Raw genomic sequence first — 15,508 nt, forward strand, 5'->3', positions numbered from 1 at the left:
TCTCTGTCTCTCTCTCTGTCTCTCTCTCTGTCTCTCTCTCTCTCTCTCTCTCTCTCTCTCTCTCTCTCTCTCTCTCTCTCTCTCTCTCTCTCTCTCTCTCTCTCTCTCTCTTCTGCACCGCAACACCCTGGCTCCTGCACTGGGGACCAGCTGCCCCTGGCTCTTCCAGGTGCCTTCTACACTTGATCTCTCTATTCATGCTCAGCTTTGATTTTCTGGTATTGGCTTCTGAAGAGAATTCATTGTGGTCCTCACGTCCCTACAGCTTCCCTTTCCTGCTTTGTCTTTGCTTAGATGTGTGGTCTGAGAAGAACCAGGAGAGGGGACACTTGTAGGCACTGACTGGAGGCACCGAGGCAGCCACAGACCTTACCTTCAAGAGGGCATCCGGCTGAGCATCCCTCTGGGACTTTGCCTGTACGTGGCATGGCAGGCTTAGCTGTGGCTCTCAGAGGTGTCTGACTGGGGTCTGAAGTCAGTTTCCAGGCTGCTGTTCATCTGTTGAGATCCTGTAGTGTGGCGGTCTCTGTTCAGGTGGTGGCTGGGGTGCGGGATGAGCCACTGGCCTAGCCTTAGCTGGGAGAAGATTTTAGGAGAGAGAGGAAGCTAAGCAGGAGCCCAATGAAGAAGATAATTACAGGCAGTGAGACTGGCCCCAAAGGAGAGATAAAAAGTGTCTGTTAATAGTGGCACTGGAGGGCCAGAGTTTGAATGGGAACCCAGGACTCTAATTCCAAGGCCTTGCTCCTTCCAACTCCCCTTGTTGGTGTAGAGCAGTAGTTCTCAATCTTCTCAATGCTGCAACTGTTTAATGCATTTCCTCATATTGTGGTGACCCCCAACTGTTGCAATAAGGCCACTTGTTTGTTTCCCAACTGCTCAGCCCCGAAATAATCACACCGAAACCATAGTATTTGCAACACTGTTTGGCTAATAGCCTAAGTGTGTTTCTGGCTAACTCATATCCTAAACTAACCCATCTCTATTAATCTGTGTATGGCCACGTGGCAGGGCTACATGGCTTCTCTCTAACTCTTCCTTTTTCCTCCCAGCATTCAGTTTAATTCTCCCCTCCCCCGCCTACCTAAGTTCTGCTCTATCAACAGGCCAAGGCAGTTTCTTTATTCACCAATGGTATTCACAGCATATAAAGGGAAATTCCACATCACCCAACCACAGAATTATTTTTTTGCTACTTCATGACTCTATCTTTGCTACTGTTATGAATTGCAATGTAAATATCTGATTGGCAGAATATTTAATATGCAGCCAACGGAGGGTTGCAACCCACAGATTGAGACTCACTGATGTAGAGGAATTAGATCAAGGTACCTCTCAGGAGGACTAAGTTGCTTCAACAACCTGAGCCAGGCCAGGCTAGGCCTGCAGGTGGAGAGTCTCAATTTGAAGGCATAAGCTAGCTTGGCCATTCCAGGTAACTGTCTCTGAGCTGCCTTGGGTAAGTCGCTAGCTTTTCTGAAGACCAGTAAGCCAGTCTTGATGTAAGAGTCCAGATTTATGCATGCAGCGGCTTTGTATGAGTCAGCCTTGTATCTTCTCTCCCGTTATTTTCAGCATCTAAGGGGGCTTAGATAGTATATTAGCTGGTGCCTTCAGGGCACTGTTTTCAATGAACTCCTCCTCTGAACTTCCTCTTTATCCCCAATCCCTCTCCTGGTAGCTCAGATTCAGGCCTTCAATCAGACTGAGAAAATATTACCTTGATTGTCGTTTCTGAAATTCTGGCCACTAGTGCTCAGAGATCTTTGCACATCACTGTGAACAGAGCTTTAGGTACCCAGGAAAGCTTGACGGCAGGCCGAGGTCAGTGATTACCCAGGGCATCCTCATGAAGTCTTCTAGATCTTCCTGTCACATCTTGAGGCATCGCTCTTTGTCCTACTCTTTGGATGAGTTGATTTCCTTAGAAGGCTCTTGGACCCCTAGCTTTATGGCGAGACAACAGTCTTCTTCCCCTAGGCTCAGTGATGGGTCTTTGCTGACTGGAGAGTAAAAGGCCTTTGAAGCTTATCTCACCATCTCATTCCTGTTTGATGTGGTGAGGAAGAATTGAAGCTATTCATCTCTCTTTCTGTCTCTTTAAAAATTTATTTTTAGTCGGGTGGTGGTGGTGCACGCCTTTAATCCCAGCACTCGGGAGGCAGAGGCAGGTGGATCTCTGTGAGTTTGAGGCCAGCCTGGTCTACAAGAGCTAGTTCCAGGACAGGCTCCAAAGCTACAAAGAAACCCTGTCTGGAAACTCCAAAAAGAAAAAAGTTATTTTTAATTTATGGTAATTGGTGTTTGGCCTGCATGTGTGTCTGTGAGAGGGTGTCAGACACCCTGGAACTGGAGTTAAAGATGTGAGCTGCCATGTAGGTGCTGGGAATTGAACCCTGATCCTCTAGAAGAGCAGCCAGTGCTGATAACCGCTGAGCCACCTTTCCAGCCCAGTTATTTACTCTCTTAAAGAGTTGGAGGAATCAGTTAACTATCTAAGCTTTCTCACTCCCTCCCATCCACCTACTGTAACTTCTAACTAGAAGTCATTCATGCAGGGATGGTTTGATCCCCTGCTGGGCTGGAAGTCTCTGCTACTGACCACAGCTGATTTTCTTGGTGGGGAGGAAGCTTGTTGCCATTCATATTTGGTTACCCTTATCTTCCAGTAAAAATACATCTGTACTCACTGTGCATACAAAAAAGATGCCCACAGGGTTGGAGAAATGGCTCAGAGGTTAAGAGCATTGCGTGCTCTTCCAAAGGTCCTGAGTTCAATTCCCAGCAACCACATGGTGTCTCACAACCATATGTAATGGGGTCTGGTGCCCTCTTCTGGCCTTCAGGCATACACACAGAGAGAATATTGTATCCATAATAAATAATTAATTCTTTTTTTAAAAAATAGATGCCCACAGAAGACCTAGGAGAGGATCGATCCATTGATAAATGGATTTTTCTCCTCAAGATATGTTAGGTTTTGTTTCAGCTTTGCTTTCATAGTTCCTTCTAGTTCTCAGGATGATTTTGGGGTTCAGCTCTACTCAGCAGGAAGGGGGCATTGGCTCTGTGTCTTTGGTTTGCAGGCTTGACAAAGAAGCCTTTTACTTCCTGCCTCCTGCCTGGGGCTCTGGGGTTCTGGGGCCCATCTTAGTCACTGTGAGAATGTTGCCGAGAGTTTTGGGGATACAAGTATTGCTTAGCTTCTGGGTATCATTGCCCCCTTTGGAATGGGCCATTCGCATTCTTTACAGCACAGGAATACTTTCAGACCTCCCTTTATGGGCTCAGTGTGTGATGCACATGCATGTGTGCAGGTTCCTGTAGAGGCTAGAAGTGGGGTCAGATCCCTGGATCTGAAGTAATAGGGAGTTGCTAGCTGCTCTACATGGATGTTGGGAGCTTAACTTGGGTCCTCTGGAAGAACAGTAACTGTTCTTACATGTTGAGCTATCTTTGGGCATGCACTGTGGCCTAGGAAGCAGTGCCAGTGTTCCCAGACAAAAGAATGAAGCTCTCGGACTGTCCAGCTACTTGCGCAAATCCACTGGGCAAGGCAGGGCAGAGCTGACCGAATTGGAAATCACATAGAAGAGCATTCTAGGGGGATGAGAAGCACTGTCCTTGAAACAGGAGCTTGACAGGGCCTTGTGCCTTTGGGAAAGGACAGGCTCGTGTTTAGGGGCATCTAGGACCGGGGACAAATAGCCAGAGCAGCCAGTGGTCTATGTCTTTCCCACTGTCACTCCAGGACCCTCCGAACTTTCCTCTCATTTTCCTAGAGTTTGACTTCAAATATGGACTTGTCCTGCCCTAGCTGGGGCAGCCCAGGTGACAGGCACTGTCCTGTCCCCTGCACTCTCAACATTGTACCTTATGCTTGTTAAAGATGGCTGCATACTCTTTTACCTATCCAGAGAATGTTCTCCCTGAGCTGGGAGCTTGTACTGGAGCAGGTTTTGGATTGCTTATAATTTTTGTTCTTTCAGCTAATGCTGCATTAAGTCATCTCTGTGTATTACAGAATCATTTCATTAAGCTGGCGTTTATCTAGCTAATGGCAATGGCCCAAGATTCGACAAGAGTCGGGTTTTCTTTTTTCAAACAGAATGCTGTGAAAATGTATTTGAAAAATGCACTTCATGCTGGAGACGCTCTTTGTTGTATTTTTTATGAGTGAAGAAGCTGGGGGGTAGCTAATGTGAAAGGAGGAATAAGTAAAAAGTGGTCGTAATTTATTTGTCTATGTGGGGATGTTGAATCAATAAATCCTCTTAAGAAGCAATCAGCCTGTGAAAACCAAGGGTGTTTATCTCCCTACACCTGATGCTTTGATTAAAATAATCATGAAATGAAGCATGGATTCCCTTAAGGGTGCTTTAAGAAATGCCCTAAGACAAGGAAATCAACCGGAAAAAAAATTCTTGAGACAGTCTTGTTGGCCTTGTGATCCTCCTGCATTGGCATCCTTAGCGCTGGGATTGGGGTGTGCACCCCCATGCCCGGCTGCACAGAGCCTTTCGAGGGGGAGAAGACGGCCCCTGAGTGAACAGGTGGTAGAGGGCACTGCACATGTGTGGCTTTTGTTGACCATCAGGAAGTGACTATGGTGAAACCAAGTAGACACCATGACTTGGTTCCCAGTGCTGGGGGGAGCCTGAGGTCAACACTGGATTTGGGGTGCTGGTTTTTTTTTCCGTACTGTGGTTGGAACCCAGGGCCTCGAATATGCTGCGTCCACAGTGCCTTGCTCTTTCTTCTGCTATCTCTGTTTATGTGAACCCTGGCTCGAGGCTTTATGATTCATCTTAATCCAGCAAATGTTTACTGAGTGTACATACTGTATAAGGTTGCAGGGAATAAACACTGGGGGAAAAGATCCCAGAATCCCTTGTTCCTGAGAAACTTGTGGCCTGGGAGTGGGATCCATGCAACAGGCTAAAGCTGATGCTTATTCAAGCCCACCCACCTCTTAAGAAAGGGTGGGGATTCTGTCTCTTGAGCAGGGAGTCCAGGAAGGTTTGTGGAGGTGGCTGATTTCTGTCAGCCCCTTGAAAGGTCGGGCTGAAGTGCAGGGGAAGCGTTTCCAGCAGATGTAAAAGGCCCAGGTAGAGAACAAGGTATAAGAACATGAGCTGGGTTGAGGTTCTGTTAAAATATTGGGCATGTGCCCCAGTGTTCACAACTTGCATTTTAGGGTAACCCTTCGTGGGTACAGCTGGTTCTAGGCATGAGTCTAAAGCTCATATAATCCACACAGGGCCTCACGTGAGCCATGTGTGCCTCTCCATTTTACAGATGAGAAAGCTAAGACTTGTAGCAATGAGTTAATACCCAGGATCATACAGCTAGTAACCCCGCCCATACACACTGAAGCTCTGTGTTGCTAACTACGATTCAAGTGCTCTGATTCGGGGAACAGTGGGCATGAGAGCTAGAAAGAGGCAGATTCTGTGTGCTTAGAGGTTCAGGGATGTAAGAGAGGGGTAGGAGATGGTGAAGAGACGCTGTCAGCAAGGCCTGGGGCTGCAGAGGTCGGGGGCTCAACCGTAGTCTGGACAGAAGGGACAGAGGCCTCCGGGAGGGGCAGCAAGGTCTGTTCTGCCTGGTGCTGTGTACTCTTGGAGCATGGCCACTGGACTTCACTGTACCATCCTGTATCTGTAGAAAGCAGGGAGCAGGACAAAGGGGACAGATGAGAGCCAGCCCTGCCCGCTTGGCAGACCCAGGAGCTTTTTCTGCAGCCTGATTACTTTTGAGAGCTGTTTCCGTGCTGAGACCTAAGTCTGACTCCTCCCCCACCCTAAACGCTGTGGCAATCGTTGTTTTTCCTCGAAAATTGGGCCCATGTGGGTTCTGTGTGGTTCCATTTTTATAGCCTTATTACCTTGTCCCCACGATGTAAGACGCTTCTCGCCCTCTACGCTTTGCTGGGGAAATTGCTTCTTAAAAGGCACAGAGTGTCTCTCGTCGCTTGGGTGGTGCTGTCTGTGGCAGTACTTTCCCGCAAGCGCCACACATGCCTCTCTGCCTCCACTTGTCTCAGGTCTCTGATCGTTGGTAATTTACTGAGAACTCTGGGTAAATCTTGAATCTCACTAAATGTTGGCTAATTGCTCCCTGGAGAATTTATGCTTGTAAATAGCCAATCAGATCCTTCCTTTCTTTTTATCTTTTCTTTTTTCTTGCTCTCTCTTTTCCTCCCTCCCTCCCTCCCTCCCTTCTTTCTTTCCTTTCTTCCTCCCATCCTTTCTGTTTCTTTTTCTTTTTGGTTTTCAAGACAGGGTTTCTCAGTGTAACAGCCTGGATGTCCTGGAACTCGCTCTGCAAACCAGGCTGGCCTCTAACTCACACACATCTGCCTGCCTCTGCCTCTCGAGTGCTGGGATTAAAGGCACGCACCACGGGCTCCCAAGAAGTAGGAACACCTACCCTATGCTCTCAGTTGCTAACTGGACTCCGCCTACTGTCCCTTCCCTTCTTATGTCATCCTCTAATGACCTGTGACAGAGGCTTAGACTGGGCCCTGGCTGGAGTTGATAACAAGAGGAGTTAGCATTTGGGGAGCCTGAGTTGTTTCCAAGGAAGGGATTTTCTGTTCATGATCTTAGTTATTTGTGACCCCACTGAGTAGGTGCCCTGGCTTCCCTTCTTTTTACAGAGAAACGGAGTCACGAAAGGATAGGGAAGATGAGGGAGCTGGCTCAGGAGGTAAAGTGCTTGAAGACCCGAGTTAGATCCGCAGGTCCCATGTAGAAAAGTGGGTCATGGTGGTTACAGTGCTCATCTTGGTGCTGTGGAGTTGGGAACAGGCAGCTTCTTGCAGAGAGCTGGCCATCTTAGCGTACTTGGCAAGTTGACCCTGTCTCAAAACACAAGGGCCCTGAGAACCAGAGGAACAACGTCAAAGGTGCTCCGGCTTCCATAAGCATGTGTTTACACATGCACTTGCACACACACACACACACACACACGCACACGCACACGCGCACACACACGCACACGCACACACACGCACCTCGGAAAATGGTAGAACTGGCCTTCGCCAGTCTTTCTACCCTGGAGCCAGTGTGCTTGCTTCATTCCTTTAATAAATGATTGAGTACACTATGCTGGGAACTGTTCTGACCTAAGGAATTCAGTGAAGGAAGAAAAGAGGAGGGGGACAAAATTCCCACTTCTAGAAGAGCTGTAAGTGGGAACGTACTGGGCCCATAACCAGGGAAATGGGTGTAGGAGGTCACCAAGGATGCGCAACTCTGGAATGGGGGTTGGGCTGATGTTGCCAGTGACCCATCTGGCTCCTATCCCCTGTCCTTGTGTTGGCACCAGTCTTGGCACCTCTGGGTAAGCTGAAGCTGAGGGCATACTACTGGCAACCTCCGTTTACAACTTGTGGGGGGGCGTACCCTTTCTGTGCATCTGGCAATAAGTTCTAGAAGAAGGCTATGATTGGCTTGTTTTGTAGGGTGTGCCTATCTTTGGGGCCAATCACTGATGGGCCAGGGAGGGAAGTGTTCCTATCCTTGTCCAGGCAAGCAGCCTGTTTAAGAAGATCCGTACCCAGGGCAGATGAAACGAGTATATCATGGCTTATTCAAACAGGTTTTGAAGATTGTATGGTACAATAGTGCATGAGTTCTTTGTTTAGATTTTATTAGAACTGGTCCAGATCCTGTAAGGAGTAGTGATTAGGAATCTGTGTACAGAGCGGGCTGGAGGGGCTAGGAGGCCCCAAGGAGGGCTGCTGGGACGCCAGCTCTGGTTCCTGAGTGATTGCATTTGAATTTTACTTCCAGTTAGGGTGTCAGTAGGTAAAAGAGTGGTTAGGGTATAGAGACAGAAAGGTAAACTGGACTTGGTGAGTCTTCCAGCTGGAGGCTGGAAGAGGAAAGGGTTAAGAAAGGCTTTCACCCCTTGGAGGCTAAGTATTCATGCTCTGGAGGGCGAGCATGAGTTTTGGAAATCAATAAGGTAATTTTTGGAAGTTGTTAAGTAGTGGAAGATCCCATATATCTCACGAAAGCTTGAGATGACATATGGGAAGGGGACACTGGCTTCCTGTCTCACTCCCTTCACATGTTTTCTTTCTTCAAGAAGTCAGAGACTGTGGGAGCATCGGGACTGCCAGGAAAAAAGGGGGTTGATACATGGAGGTTGGGGAGTGCACTGCCTGCTGACCTGCCCCGGGGTCTGTAGTTTAGAAATGCCTCTTTCCTCTGGCATCTTGCAGGGAAGACTTTGAAGTCTTGAGCAAAGTGACCTGCCATGAGTAGTAACAGACTTCTTCCTCTAATGAGAAGCAGCCACCGTCTGGAGGTGTGAACAGCCCTGAGGGCAGAAGTAAGGACCCCATTAGGAAGCTGTTGTGACAGTCTAGAACGGTGACGGCAGAGGAGGTGGTGAGAAATGACCTTGGGTGAACATTGGATATGGAGGGAAAGGTGAATCCTGAGAGTGGCAGCTGGGAAAGCTGCCTTGTACTGAGATGTTCACACTGCCACGAGCTAGTCTGGGGAGGCTGGAGTCTGTGTTAGATGTGCTAAGCTTGAGACACCCACTGTGGTCCATATAGAGCTCTGTGCCCTTGGCCTCTGACTTGACCACAGCAATTGACTGTTGTTCAAAGGAGTGGCCCAAGCTGGGGGAAAAAAATCCGGGTAAGCATCGTTGTGGAGGTCAAATTTGAATCAGGCTAGAAAGACCACCAGGAAGTGACAGCAGAGAGAGAAAAGTAGACCCGAAAAATAATGGAAAGATGAGGAGAAATAAACAGAGAATGAGCCAGTGAAGTGAGTGGGCCAGGCATTTCTAAGTGTGCGGGTCGTGGCAGGAGAGTGTCACGCTAAAGCGGTGATTAAATGGGGCTGAGAGCTGCAGTCGGGGAGGAGGACATGGCCATGGGTCTAGTGGCTTGAAGGACAGGTCACAGTCATGTGTTTAGCTTCAAGATTCACCTTACAGATAGGTTTGAGTTTCTGCCCCAAGGGGAAGAGGGGAAGTGTGTGTGTGTGTGTGTGTGTGTGTGTGTGTGTGAGAGAGAGAGAGAGAGAGAGAGAGAGAGAGAGAGAGAGAGGGAGAGGGAGAGGGAGAGGGAGACGGAGGGAGGGAGGGAGGGAGGGAGGGAGAGAGAGAGAGAGAGAGAGAGAGAGAGAGAGAGAGAGAGAGAGAGAGAGATTTAAGATGGGCCGAAATGAATCTGGAAAAGATGTGAGGAGAGCATCCTTGCAGTGGTCCACGGTGTATTCACTCATTTGTTCATTCATTCGTGCTGCCTTCCCAGGACGGTCTGGTCCCAGGGGCTTAGATATAGTCCCATTCTCCAGATGAAGAGCGCTCTGGAGGTGGGTGAGTGGTTGTACAGTATGAACATACTGAATACTGCCAAGCTGTTATTGCCAAATGAAAAAAGATGCCCAACTAGAGGGGATGATGACAGGGCCTCTGTGTTTGAGGATTCGCTGTCTGTCTTGTCTTTGTGGACAGTAGGGTCCATTTAGGGAACCCAGGTGAGCTGAGGGCACCAAGTGAGACTGGGCCAGTTGGTACAGGCCTAACATCCTGGCTTTGATTCTGAGAGCCTCTGAAGGTTTCTGCCCAGGGCCGTGTCATTGCCAAGGTGTGCCTTTAGATTAATCTCATTAATCCTTCTGGCAAACGGTTGCCTATTCAAAGCAGTGGGACTGGGGCATGCATTCCTATGGTGAAAATCATGTTGCAGCAGAAGTTTAGAACCCAGGCATGTGGTAAGGAGCTGAATGGGTTGTTTTCTCATTCACTTTACACATTTTTTTGAGGAACCTCTAAATGCCTGTGGTGTTCTAGACAGCAGATTCAAGAAGTAGGGTAAATTCTACAACTCTCACATAAAAACCTGTAATCCAGAACCCTCCCACTCCCAAATGAGAAATCCTGCCATATATAGTGTATCGTGTGTTACCACAAACATGTCACCAGTGTTCCATGGAAGCTGGGGTGGGGGGCGGTTACCTGGGATGCCAGGGAGGCCTCTAGGCCAATAAGTTTGCAGGTTAAGCTGGGATTTTCTAGACAGAAGCAGAGCTGGCTTCCTAGGAGAATGGTTAGTCAAAACTTAAGAGTGCTGGTTGGAAAAGAACACGGAACATTCCTTTTAGAGCTAAACCTTTGTTTTCTTGCTTTTAGGTGGTGTTGGCTACAGTGTACGCTTTTGGAACCAAATTTAAGGTTTCAAATGTGGAACCCTAGGCCTGCATTGGTAAGTTTGTTTGATGCCTTTGTATCAAATGATGCAGTTGAGCTTGTGTTTGGGATGAAGGGCAAGCTTGTTATTGTTGTAGGTGCCCAGTGGAGGTTAGGAAGCCTGAGCCCCAGAGAAGTCTGTGTCATAGGCATAAAGGATAGTGAAATCCGGATCTCTGTGAGTTCATGGCCAGCCTGGTTTACAAGAGCTAGTTCCAGGACAGGCTCCAAAGCTACAGAGAAACCCTGTCTAGGGGAAAAAAAAAGATAGTGAAAGCTTACCCTAGGTTTTGTGATTGGTGTAGACCAGTGGTCCTCAACCTGTGGGTCATTACTCCTCTGGGAAGTAGAATGACCCTGTCACAGGGATCATAGATCAGATATTTATATTGCAATTCATAACAGTAGCAAAATTACAGACATGATGTAGCAATGAAAATAATTTTATGGTCGAGGGTCACCACAACATGAGGAACTGTATTAAAGAATCACAGTATTAGGAAGGTTGAGGCCACTGGTGTAGACAGAGGTCAGAGGAGGAGAACCCACAGGCTTGGGAATAGATGACCTCACAGACAAGTGGTATTTTGGCATTATCTATGCTGTGCATGGGAACATAGATATATAGGGTGTAAAGAATGTGGGCCCATCAACAGACTAGCAAGAACAGAAGCTTTGAAGCAGCATGGACTAGATCTTTGGTGGGTCTACTGCCACCTGACAGTGACAGCCAGGTCAGTGAAGGACCAGCTACTCAGAATTGCTTCCTAGCCTGAAGGCAGCCAGGATGCTATGTAAATGAGGGGGTGTGGCTTGCTCTAGTTAAACCTTATTTACAAAAATGGGGTAGGCTGGATTTGACCTCTGGTCTGTTTGTCAACTCCTTCTCTAGGCCCCAGGTTCCAGCTAAGGAACTTACACTTTATTTCCAAGACAATGGAAATCTGTTTAAGTTACACCGAGTGGAGGGACAGAAGTGACAAGGGGTGGTAGTAGCCATACACACATGCTGTCTCGTGGCCAGTAGCAGATACACAGACCACGGGCCATGGCAAGGGAAGAGCCTATCTGATTTCCAGTCTCATTAGACTCTAAAGACAGGAGTCAAAGAAGCTGAAAGTTGAAATTTGGTGTTTCATAACAGTATCATCAATAGAAGTGTGGGCGTTGGGGCTGGAAAGACAGAGTTGATGTTGGCATTGATTGCCATGCTGAGGACGGAACCCAGGCCTTTGTGTGTGTTAGACAAGTCTTGGTTCATCTGTAGGAACTGTCCAGTTTACAATTGGCGATTCAGAACCGAAGCCTAGACGGAGATGGTTATGTCTGGAGATGTAGAGTGGACTTCACAGTTTTGGTTGTGAGCCTTAACCAGTAACAGCTGAGCCATCTCTGGAACGGCGTATGGTATGGTAGTTTTGAAGAAGTGGAGGGCTGAGCTTTGGTAAACATGCATAACTTGGGGTGGTAGGAAGAAGGTGAGAGGAACCCAGAGGCCAAGGGAAAGGGTACTTGTATGCCAGAAGAGCCCATCCTGAAGCCTTGCGGCAGGCCCAGCATGTTGTGACCAGTCCTCCCTGCCTTTCTCGGAGCTGAGTGTGTTGGCGCTTGTGTGTACACTGGGCTTCTGATTGTGTTCTTAGGCTAGCTTTGAGGTGTGGTGTTCCGAACTCTGCCACAACTTGCACTGTGGAATCCAGCCTGGGTTTGGACTCTCTCTGTGAGACGAGATGTGATCTGTCGGGGGAGATAGTTGTATTTGCAGAAAACGGAGAAAATAGAATGACCAAATGTGGACTCAGAATTACTGTGGGAGTCTGGACAGGTTTGTGGGATTTGAGGTTATTCCTCAGGTCACTGACCAGTTTGTGTTCTGTGCATCCTGACATTTGCTCTGTGGTTGGAATTCTGAGCACTTCTTGGCATGGTTTGTTTGAAGATAGCAGGTAGAGGCCCAACAACAGAAGCAATGGGTGTGCCCACTGAGCCACCATTGACTGAACCTCACCATGTCAGGTGAAGTGCCAAGTCCTCCGCGTGGATCTTTTCATTTCAACTTTGCGTGACCTCTCCTGGGAGACTTAGTATTCTGCTTTCAGCAATAAGGAAATCCAGTCACTGAGAAGTTGAATAGCCTGTGCAAAGCAACAAGGGATTGGAATCCATTTCTGCATGACCCTTGGCATGTGCTGTTGGCTCCCTCTTTTCTAAGTCTGGGGTTTCCTCTCCCACTTATGTAGAAATAGATGAAGTCAGATTAACAATCGAGGGCATAGGGTAGGTGTTCCTACCTTTTAGGAGCCTGTTAAAAGGTGAGAAATGAGCCTGGTGTGGTGGCGCACACCTTTGATCCCAGCACTCCAGAGGCAGAGGCAGGCAGATTTCTGTGAGTTCGAGTCCAGCCTGGTCTACAGAGTGAGTTCTAGAAAAGCCAGGACTCTTATACATAGAAACCCTGTCTCAAAAAACTAGGAAAAGAAAAGAATGAGAGACATTTTTGAGAATCTGGAAGAGATGACAATCAAACCTCAAGCACTTAATAACAACAGCCCAGAAACATTGTCCATCATTTGGAGAAGGTGGCAGCATGGGGTTTGGAGAGGGGCTGCCACTAAAGACGTGAGAGTGGATTCCAGTTCTGGCTCTGGTGACCAGTTGCAGTTTTTCTGCCAGTGCTTGATGTTGGTCTCTGCTTATCTCCAGCATAAGCTACAGAGGCAGGTCCTGTTTGTTTCTCACCATATCCCCAGCATGTTGCAGTCAGACTCCGGGGTGCGTCATGTGCTCACTAATGGTTTGTTGTTTCCAGGTGGCATTAGATACTGACTTCATTACTTTTCTATTGCTGTGATAAAACACTACGGCCAAGCCACTTATAAAAGAAAGGGTTTAATTTGGGGCTTAGGATTTCAGAGGGTCAGAGTCCATAGCCATTATGGCAGGGAACATGCTAGCACTGGAGCAGGAGCCGAGAATTTATATCCTGAGATACAGCCACCAGGCCAAGAGAGCTAACGGAGAAGGTCATAGGCTCGAAACCGTCAAGCCTGCCCTGAGTGGCAGACCTCCTCCAGCTAGGCCACACATCCTCATCTTTCCCAGACACTTCCACCAACTGGGAACCAAAGCTTCAAGTATATGAAGCTGTGGTGGGGCCCAGTGAGTCACACAAACATCTTTACTTGTAAGTGTTCTTTGCAATGGATCGTTGGTCTGGCTCAAGGCCTCTGGCTTCTGCTACACTATCTATGGGCTCTCACTGGGACCCCTCCTGGACATCCTGTTGTCCTGTGTCATGGAGATCCTGTAGCTTTGGATCTGTAAATCTGGCCCCTTCACATGCTCCAGCAGTTCATAGATTCAGTGGATGTCGGGCTGGGCCAACTGATAGCCCTGGTTCTGGCCCGGGTGGTAGCTGGGTTGGTCAGCCCGCCAGCCTTCCCTCACTGTCACTACCAGGGCAAGCTCTCCACACTGCCCCAGTTAGCTCACCCAGTGCAGCAGGCAGCACGGAGAAGGACCAGTTCTCCTGCTCTGAGACCCTCAGGTCCACCTCCCACATGCTCATAACCACCCGGGCCAGCTCTGCGGTTGTGCCCGGGCAAGGTCTATGGCCCACACTCCCAGATGCTGCAGTTGGTGAGGGTCAGGGCCAGCTCTTCGGTTCTCATGCCCCCAAGTCTGGCTCTCCTACCTGCTGAAGTTGACAAGGGATCAGGGGTGTGGGGCATGTTTCCCCCACCCATGCCACCACATGGCATACGAGGGAGAGGGCAGGTGCCATTTTCCTGCTCTCATGTACATGGGACTGGCTGACCTGTGCCCCTGCCAACATGGTCAGCTTTAATGTGCTCCCCAGGTGAGGTGCAGGGCCTGCCCTCCCATGTGCTGCAGCCGGTGAGGGGCAAGAGCAGCTCTCCTACTCTTGTGTCCCCAGGGTCAGCTCTCTTGCCCTCCATAGGTGGCAAGGGGTGACAGGGTTGCTGTCCTCACAAGGCAGGCAACAGCATGTCCAGAACACCAGAGATGCTCATGGTGAGGGAGAGGGTGAGGGACAGATTGGTCAGGTAGGGTGTTCGGAGAGCGTCTCCTAAGAGTGAAGCAGGAGCTGTGGGGAACCACAAAGCTCCTTGGGGTTTGATTTGTCGGCCACGCTTCCTTTTGGTCTTTCGCTCACGGCTTCACTGCCCTTGCTTCCTCAGTCAAGGGCACTCTCCCGAGGTCTCTCTGGCTGTGCCCAGCATTCTGGCCCCGGGTCACCCCACTGGCCTACTCTCCCCTGGCACTCCATTACCCTCTTCAGCCTGCTTGTCCCCTGCCCTTTTCCTGTCTTTAGTATCAGGTTCTGCTTGGCTCCTTCCTCATTTCAGCTGTTTTCCTGGAAGAGCTCCTTTGTCCCACAGACCTGTGACCTGCCTCACAGCCAGACTTTGTCCTCTCCCACAGCTGTCATCCCCTCTTCTGAGTGCCCCAGCCTGGCCACCTTGCCACGTTGGACTCATCCTTGACTTGTCCTTCCTCTCCTGGCATGCTCAATGTCCTCCATGTTCTTACAATTTGTAAGACTTTATTTTATTTAGTCTGTCTGTCTGTCTGTCTGTCTGTCTGTCTGTCTGTCTGTCTGTCTCTCTCTCTCTCTCTCGCTCTCTCTGTGCACAAATGCACGCATGCAACTTGCAAGAATCTGTTCTCTCCTCCCACCATGGGAGGTCTGTGTGACCGTCACCTTTACCTGATGAGTCATCTCACTGGCTTTTGTCAATAATTTTTCTTCTCTTCCCCCATGGGTTTATTTAGGACTCACTGTTTAAAGGGGAGATCTACCCCTCCATCCCCCTCCCTATCTCTATCATTATCTCTCCCCTCCAAATCCTATTAATTGGTTATCCCATCCATCTTTCTCTTCCTGCATTCCAGTTCACACTCTTGTTAATGGTGTGTTTCTAACTCACACGTCTCATAGGGGGTCTACTTAAACCTCTCACAGGACCCTCAGTGGCTTTAGAGTAAACGCCATGCATTCTCACGGTTCTGACGTCAGCACAGCCACGAGTGGGCCTCTGTTTCTAGTACCTTTGCCAGCTCTGGGTTCTCTCCTCGGAATGACCTGGCCACTATTCCCCAAGTAGGGACTCAGTTCCAGTTTCCCTTGTTCTCCTGGACACCCCCTCATTTCCTCCCCAGACCTGGAGCTGACCTTCCTCCTGCCTTCCAGAACACCCTGCATGGCTTTCTGGTACATAAGGCACTTAGGGGAGAGCTGTTGACTTACTTACCTATTATGTTC

General features: G+C 48.9%; 1 protein-coding gene across 2 annotated transcripts in view; it reads left to right on the forward strand.

The window, feature by feature from the left end:
* Arntl (aryl hydrocarbon receptor nuclear translocator like) overlaps nt 1-15,508 on the forward strand; it is a 102,349-nt gene that overhangs the window by 14,904 nt on the left and 71,937 nt on the right. For both annotated transcript variants that reach the window (XM_038331025.1, XM_038331048.1), the window contains exon 2: nt 10,165-10,237. The gene's annotated coding sequence lies outside the window, so the exon portion shown is untranslated. The remainder of the gene's footprint in view (nt 1-10,164; nt 10,238-15,508) is intronic.

The sequence above is a fragment of the Arvicola amphibius genome, chromosome 1, assembly GCF_903992535.2.
Source record: "Arvicola amphibius chromosome 1, mArvAmp1.2, whole genome shotgun sequence".
NCBI classification, from domain to species: Eukaryota; Metazoa; Chordata; class Mammalia; order Rodentia; family Cricetidae; genus Arvicola; species Arvicola amphibius.